The sequence below is a fragment of the Hyaena hyaena genome, unplaced genomic scaffold (assembly GCF_003009895.1).
Source record: "Hyaena hyaena isolate Hyena2069 unplaced genomic scaffold, ASM300989v1 scaffold_790, whole genome shotgun sequence".
NCBI lineage: Eukaryota > Metazoa > Chordata > Mammalia > Carnivora > Hyaenidae > Hyaena > Hyaena hyaena.
Genome location: NW_024081412.1, coordinates 96,891 through 106,100, shown reverse-complemented (window position 1 = coordinate 106,100; position 9,210 = coordinate 96,891).

Sequence of the window (9,210 nt, the reverse complement as noted above, 5' to 3'; positions counted from 1 at the left end):
GTTGTTTTTTTGACCATTTTTAATTATTGTGTGTCTTGGTGTAGACCATCCAAGATGGATTGTGTTAGGGTTCTCTGTGTATCTTGGGTCTAGATATGTTTTATTCCCCAGATTTAGGAGGTTTTTAGCAATTAGTTCTTATAAGTTTTCTGTCCCCTTTTTCATCTCCTGGCATCCATGTGATATGAATGCTATCATGTTTGATGGTGCCCTTAAATTCCCTTAATTTATTTTCTTTTTTGTTATAATTCTTTTTTCCCTTGTTCTTGTTCAGTTTGGTTGCTTTTCATAATTCTGTCTTCTAGATCACGGATCTGTTCCTCTGTGTGCTCTAGTCTAGTGTATTTTTAATTTCAGGTATTGAGTTCTTCACCTCCAGTTTTTAAAAATATTTTCTCTTTTGGGGATCTCACTGATATCCTGCACTCTTTTCTCAACTCCAGCAAGTTGTTTAAGGTAATTATTTTGAATTCCTTTGCAGAAATATTGCTTATCTTCATTTTACTTAGCTCTTTTCTGTAATTTTTTCATGTTTCATTGCAGAAATTCTCTCTCTCCTTATCTTGTCTAACTCTGTGTCTGGTTTTATGTGTCATGAAAGTCATTTACACCTGATCTTGATATAGTGACCTCACAAAGAAGAGGACTGTAGTTTCTTGTAGTGCAATGGACCTGTTCACCAGAATCAGGCACATGAGGGATGTCTTCTACATCTGCTGCATGTATCCTGCTTTGTGATTGAGTGCCATTTTTTTCAGTCTAATTATTGGTAATTGTCCACTCTACATAGTGTTGGTAGGCTTTTGTCCCTGTGCCATTAATGTCACATTCTGAGGATGCCTTGAGGGTTGTTTAGTTCAGCCCAGTTGCCTGTCTTCACTCTGTTTGCCAGAACTGCAGTTGCAGAAAACTTCAGGGTGCTTTCTCTGCATTGTCCCCTGACAGATATGTGTTGTTAAGGTGGGCCTGCAAACAGACCACATGTCTGTTCCCAGTCATTCTGACCAGGTTGCAGTGATCTGGAACAACTGGGCTCACATTTTGTGATGTCCACTGTGAGGTTTTTGTTAGTAGCCATGGCTGGCAGTGAGATCAGATGTCTCGACCCAACCTGCCACATGGGTGGCATTAACACTGATGTGTGCATCAATCCTCAGCACAGGATTGACATCAGAGTGGTGCTGGTCATTGCTGAAGCAGTTTAAACAATTAGGGCCATGTGTGGAGAACAGAGGGGCAAGGCTAAAGTCCCAGGGTGAAGCTCCTCTGAATGTATAAACTCACAACGTTAGGCTCCTCTGAGTTTCAAACAAAATATGGAGGTTCATCTTTTCAGTGTATGTTCCAGTGCCTGAAATGCCAGGTGTGCGATCTATATAAAATAGAGTATAATATAGGTTAACTAACAGAAATTGGATTTTTTTAAACTGTAATATCTTAACTATGTCCTTATTTGTTTTATAGTGCTGAATACAGGATTCTCATTTTTATTGATGATGATGATGATGATGTGTGGAGAAATAGGAGGAGACAATCAAAAAGGCATGACTAATGATTCGCCCATTGCTAGGTTCTGGAAATCAGAAGCTCCTCACTCCCTTCTTTGTGTTTTGACTGCACCTTCTGCCCACAATTCCCACAGTGAGAACTCTTCTACAAACATAGCCCTGAGAGACTAAGGTGTTGTTGAGACCATCTGAATGACATAATTGTTGGAGCCCAGTTTAGTCCTTAATAAAGTTTAAGATTCAGGCAGGTAGGTGCAAAGTTCTACTCATTTTGCAGTGACCCAAGATAAGCATGAAGAATAAATGCCCTCATTTATAAAAACTGTCACCTATCAATCTGGTATTGCCTTCTTTTGTGTTTTTTTTTTTTCTTTTCTATCTTTGTCTTCTGTTAGTATAAGGGTCAGTTTGCATACCAACAGCAGTATATAAAATACTTTCAAAGCAGTTAAACTGTTCCAAGACAGCAAACAATCCAAGTTTAAGATATCTGCCTGGACACAATGTCATGATTATTTTGCTAATGATAACACTGAGTGGACTGGTGATAGCAGAAATAATTATAAATTTAAACTTCGGAATAAGTATTCCCCTCTGAGACCAAATGGGAAGTTGTTTTGAGGAAGTAAAAATGATTTGTGAAAAGGACCACAGGCTGAAATCAAACAGGTTAAGGACTGGTATCTTATGTTAATATTCATAACGTTAGAAGAAAAAAATATTCTCCAAATTAACCAAAACATGATGTTTCATTAAAAATGATGACTACAGGGGTGGCTGGGTGGCTCAGTCAGTTAAGCGTCTGACCAGCTCGGGTCATGATCTCGTGGTTTGTGGATTTGAGCCCTGAGTCGGGCTCTGTGCTGACTGCTCAGAGCCTGGAGCCTGCTTTGGATTCTGTGTCTTCCTTTCTCTCTGCCCCTCCCCTGCTCATGCTGTTTCTCTCTGTCTCTCAAAAATAAATAAACATTAAAAAAAAGAATGAGGACCACAAACATGTCAGTTATGATTCATGCTATGATTACCTACAACTATGGAGTTGATGGTTATGACAGAAAAATGTTAAAAATGGCATTTGGTAAAAAGTGTTTGCTCTAATACTGAGTGATAAGTGAAACAGAATTATGGGTTCAAGCACCATAGGAGGCTAAAGGATATAAGAGGCAGAACATACTATCACAGAAGCCTGGGACTTCACCTCAAAGTCATATACATCAGGAAAAACATTTTATATCTCAATCATCAGTGATACTTGGAATGAAGGTGTCCTTTTTGTCCTTTATAAAAGAACATGGAAAAGTTGTGAGGAAATGACCCACAAGCATATCATATCCCTGTACCAAATTATTTTACTCAGAGCTTTATCTTATGAAGAACAAGTTCTTCCCTTTCATAAGTCAAGTTGAGTGGATATTTTACTAATTCCCAAAGTGGAAGCTTCTAGTTTTGTTATGATCTAAAATAGAGACCAAAGTTGAGGAGATGACTAGAAATCACCTGAACAAGTGAGAATACACTGAAGATTCTAGAATGGTGTTCTTCTTGTTTTGAAGTGAGGATGATTGGTTGTTATTGTTGTAGTAGTAATAAATGTTGACAAGAACCAAAACTACAACCCACAGGGCAAGTGAGCAAGGTAAATGAGGTCACACATGAAAAAGTTTGGAACATAAGGACTACTTGACTGTTATTTCCCAAGAATCCCAGTTAAGTTCACTTTCCCCTTTGGTGGCTCCATATCTAACAATCCCAAGGTCCTGTCCTTCTTTCATGGGTAACATAAGAATTATGGTCCTGGGGGAGACTACCTCATGATATGCTTTACTTATAACTATGTCTTCATATCACCCACAGACTCATTTCATAGACTCACATTGTCGAGTGCTTATTTCTCAGCTTCATTCACTGAGAGTGCCGGAAACTCAGATAGGTGGTGGCTCAAGATAGCATTATTTTAAGACACCCCATTTTGGTGGAGGCAGACATTTCTGCTACTACACAAGTGAAAATTAGCCACTGAAATTCCACTTAGAAAAATATTTTTTCCTAAGAAAAATGTTCTTAGAAAACAAATTATTCTTGGTTTATTTACACAATAATACACAATAAAGGCAAAAACAATAGGTGGTACATCCATACAATTTAATAGTGTTATACAAAAAAAGAGAAAGATATAATATTCGGTATGAAAGATATGAACCTAAAGAAAACATAATATGAAATGGAATAAAACAGATGCAAAAGACCATATAGCGTATGATTTCCCTGACAATAATTTACTCATAGAAATATAAAACTTTGTGTGTGGGGAGCACTGAGTGGCTTATTTGGTTAAGTGTCCAACTTCGGCTCAGATTATGATCTTGCAGCTTATGAGTTTGATTCCCACATCAGGTTCTGTGCTAACATCTTAGACCCTGGAGCCTGCTTTGGATTCTACATCTCCCTGTTTTTCTTCCCCTCCTCCACTAGTGCTCTCTCTCTCTCTCACTCTTTCTCAAAGACAATAACATTCACCAGAATTAAGTGGGATTTATTCCTGAATTGCAAGAGTGGTTCAATATTCACAAATAAATCAACATGATACACCACACTATTAAAAGAAAGAATGAGGGGTGCCTGGTTGGCTCAATCGGTTGGGTGTCCGACAAACTCACGGTTTGTGGTTCCAAGCCCCGCATCGGGCTCTGTGCTGCCAGCTAGCTCAGAGCCTGGAGCCTGTTTCAGATTCTGTATCTCCCTCTCTCTCTGACCTTCACCTGTTCACGCTGTCTCTCAGAAATAAATAAGACGTTAAAAAAATTTTAAAAATAATAAAAATAAAAGAAAGAATGAGAACCATATGATTCTTTCAATAGATACAGAGAAAAGGGATATGACAAAGTATAACATAATGTCATTCATGATTAAAAAACACATAACAAAGTAGGGATACCGGGAAAAAAACCTTCATATACTAAAGCCACATACTAAAAACCCACAGCTAATATTATTCTCAGGTAGGAAAAACCGAGAAGTTGTCTTTTATGGTCAGGAACAAGATAGGGATATCCACTGTTACAACTATTATTTCTTTAACATAATAATGGAAGTTCTAGCCTCAGCAATCAGAAAACAAAAAGAAATAAAATGCATCCAACTTTGCAAGTAATAATTCAAACTTTCACTATTTGTAGATTACATGATACTCTATATGAAAAACCCATAACTGCACAAAGAATTGCTAGAACTAATACACAAATTCAGTAAAGTTGCAGGATACCCAAATTGTACACAACAGTCTACAAAAAGCTCTAGCGTTTCTGTACACCAATAATAAAGTAGAAGAAATCAAAGAATCAATAACATTTACAATAACACCAAAAGTCATAACTGGGAATAAACCTATCCAAAGTGGTAAAAAACCAGTAGTATGAAAACTATAAAACTAATGAAAAAAAAATGAAAGAAAGAAAGGAAGATGACACAAAGAAATGGAAAAACACTCCATGTTCTTGGACTAGAACAAATGTTGTTAAATTGTCTATTCTACCCAAAGTAAATCTTCACATGTAATGAAATCCCTATCAAAATATCATCTTTTTTTTCACAGAGTTAGAACAAATTGTCCTAAAATTTGTATGGAATCACAGAAGAGTCTGAGTATCAAAAAAAAAAAAAAAATCTTGAAAAAGAAAGGCAAAGGTGGAGGCATTACAATTCTAGAGTTCTAATTATGTTTCAGAGTTGTAGTGAAAAGACAGTATGGTACTTATACAAAAATAGACACATAGATCAATAGAACAGAAGAACAGAAGAAAAATACTAGAAATAAACTCACAACTATAAACCTCACCACTATATGGTAAACTAATTGTTGACAAAGCAGGAAATAATGTCCAATGAAATAAAGAGACTCTCTTCAAGAAGTGGTTTTGGTAAAATTGGACAGCAATAAATTAAAGAATGAAACTTCACCACTCTCTTACCACATACAGAAAAATATATTCAAAATGGATTAAGTACAAGATTCTATTAAAATCCTAGATGAGAAGATAAGTAGTAATCTCTTTGATATTGGTTGTAGCAATATCTGAAATAGATATGTTTCCCTAGGCAGAGAAATAAAAGCAAAAATAAAGTAGTGGTACTTCAACAGGAAAAAAAAATCTTCATGGTGAAGGAAATAATAAACAAAATTAAAAAGCAACTTCCATAATAGGAGAATATATTTGCCAATAGCATATCTGATAACAAGTTACTATCCAGATTCTAAAAGATATAAAATCAACACTAACAAAGCAAATAATCATCCTAAGAAATGGGCAAAATACATGAATAAACATTTTCTAAAGAAGACATAGAGATAGTTAATGGACACATGAAAAGATGCTAAGATCTCATCATCAGGGAAACACAAATAAAAACTGCAATAAAATATCACTTGACATCTGTCAGAATGCATAACATTAACCAGGAAACAATAGGTATTCGTGAGGATGAGGAGAAAGGGGAACCCTCTTACACTGTTGGTTGTAATGCAAATTCTTCCCTTTCTCATTCTAGAGTGGAGCAGCCACTCTTTAAAACAATGGGGAGATTCTTCAAAAAGGTAAAAATAGAAGTCCTCTACCATCTCGTAATTGTACCCTAGGTGTTTACCCAAAGGATACAAAAATACTAATTTGTGGGTGTTTGGGTGGCTCAGTTGGTTAAGTGTCCAACTTCAGCTCAGGCCATGATCTCGCAGATTGTGATTTCCAGCCCCACGTGGGGCTTTGTAGTCACATCTCAGAGCCTTGAGCCTGCTTCAGATTCTGTCTCCTTCTCTCTCTCCCCCTCCCTTGCTTGCACCACCCCCGCCTCTCTCAAAAGTAAATAAACATTGAAAACATCCACCCTCATTATATGAAGCCACCATCACTTTGATTCCCAAACCAGACAGAGATCTAGTAACTACAGGCCAATATCCCTGATGATATAGATGCAAAAATTCTCAACAAGATACTAGTAAATCAAATTCGACAACATATAAAAAGAACTCTACCATGATCAAGTGGGATTCATTCCTGGGTTGCAAGCCTAGTTCAATATTCGCAAATCAATCAATGTGATACATCACATTAACAAAAGAAAGGATAAGAACCCTATGATCTGTCAATAGATGCGGAAAAAGCATTTGAAAAAAAATAGCATCCTTTCATAATAAAAATCCTTGAGAAAATCAGAATACAAGGAACATAATTAAACATCATAAGAGCCATTTATGAAAATCCCACAACTATCAGGAGGTTGTTCATGGTGAATGAACATAGGAAAAGAAAAAGATTAATTTGTCTGAAGTTGCCATATTCAAGGTCTTCACTGATCAAAGGGCTACCTCAAGAAACATGCCAAAGTACACATGGTGGAGAGTACCAAATACCACTACAAGTAGGGAAAAAAATAAGCAAGGTCTCAACAAGAGAGATCAAGAGACACCATTAAAAAAACACTTCCTGAACGGATAGGCCCTGGACAGTCAATGAGTCTTCTTTAATACAGCAGGATTCTCAGGTGCAGAGCACAAAACAGGCTTTTAAAACTAAAAAGAAACAGAAAGCTAGCCATAACGAAGAAATGGAAGAACTCTCCTCAAAAGAAATTCCAGAGAGAAATGACAGCTAAAAAAACTGCTCAATACAGATATAAGCAACATAACTGAACAAGAATTTAGAACAACAGTCATAAAATTAATCGCTGGGCTTGAAAAAGGCATGGAAGACATCAGAGAAACTATTGTTACAAAGACTATGTGAAGAGCCTAAATAATGCCATTTTAAAATTAAGACCCCCATTAAAAGCAACCTCGGGCTGCACATAGCAGCAGTCTAGAAAAACACCCCTGCAGATTGTTCAAGGCTGAAACCCCTCCCCAATTAGCCAATGAGAGGAGGTTAATAACATTCCTGCGGGCTGAGACAAGGGCTGCTCCCCCGTGCCTAACTCACCTCATAATTGGTCATTTTCAAAGGAATCTCAGAAGACCATGATTGGGGCTCCGCCAAAAGTAACGGACACCTCACAGGTACTGAATGGTCGAAGCTATTGCCAGGGTGTTATACAAATGTGATTGGTGTACAACATATGTACTGTAACACCCCCATCCCTTACCCCTTAAAACCCTGCTCGCTATTGTTCGGGACTCCCCCCTGCTGCTGCTGCTGTGTCGGTAGGTGGGTGAGACCCTGCTCGAGCTTGTAATAAAGACCCTTTTGTTCTTGCATCGGTATTGGCTTCTGAGGTTACTGGGGACTCGTGATTCGGGCACAACATATGGAGCTTAAAAATAGTTGTGATGAATTTAAAAATGCTATAAATGAGATGCAGAATAAAATGGAGGCATCCAATGCCAGATTGAAGAGACAGAGAGGAGAATAGGTGAAGTAGAAGACATAATTATAGAAAAAGAGGAAACCGAGAAAGATAAACTGATCCAGGAGCACGAAAGGAGAGTTTGAGAGCTGAGTGATACAATCAAATGGAACATTGTCCATATCATAGGAATTCCAGAAAGAGGTAAAGACGAAGAAGAAGTCCTTGAACAAATCATAGCAGAGAACTTCCCCAATCTGGGGAAGGAAACAGACATTGAAATCCAAGAGAGGCACAGAGAACTCCCCTCAGACGTAGCTTGAATTGATTTTCTGCATGACATATCATAGTGAAAATGGCAAAACGTAAAGAAAAAATAGTGGGGGAGAGGGAGGGAGGCAAACCATGAGAGGTTCTTGAATGCTGAAAACAAACTGAAGGCTGATGGGTGTGGGGGAGTGGTGAAGGGGGGTCATGGACATTCTAGCAATTTTTAGGTGGAGTCTTTCAGTTTTAACACATACAGTATCATGTCATCTGCAAATAGTTAACAGTTTGACTTTGCCAATTTGGATGTCTTTTATTTCTTTTCACTGTCTGATTACTGTGGCTAGGACTTCCATTACTATGTTACATACCAATGGTGAGAGTGGACATCCATGTCTTATTTCTGACTGTAGAGAAAAAGCACTCAGATTTCCTCCCCCCGCCCCATTGACAATCATATTAGTTTTGAGTCTTTCATATATAGCGTTTATGCTGTGGAGACATATTCCCCATATCCCTATGTTTTTCTCAAGAAATGAAAAGGCAGTTATAAACATTTTTCTGTATAGTTTTAGGGGATCATATAGTTCTTATGCTTTTTCTTTATTAATATGATATATTATGTTGAAATTTGTGAATATCGAACCACCATTTCAGTCCAGGGATAAATCCCACTTGAATGATGCTTTAAATGTACTGTTGGATTCGATTTGCAGGACGTTGTTGAGAATTCTTGCATCCATATTCTTTAGAGTTATTGCCCTGTAATTACCTTTCTTAGTGGAGTCTTTGTCTGGTTTCACATTCTTGCATTGTAAGGTAAAGATGGCCTTGTAGAATGAGTTTGGAATTTTTCTTTCATTTCTAATTTTTGGGGAGACAGTTAGAGAAGAATGGGTATTAATACTTCCTTAAATATTTGGTAAAAGTCCCCTGAGAAGCCATCAGGTTGAGGACTTTGTTTGCTGGGGGATTTTTATTACTGTCTCAATTTCTTTGTTATTCAAGCTTTCTATTTCTTCTGGTTTCAGCTTTAGTAATTTACATGTTTCTAGAAATTATCCATTAATTATAGATTGCCCAATGTTTTGGCATTAATTTT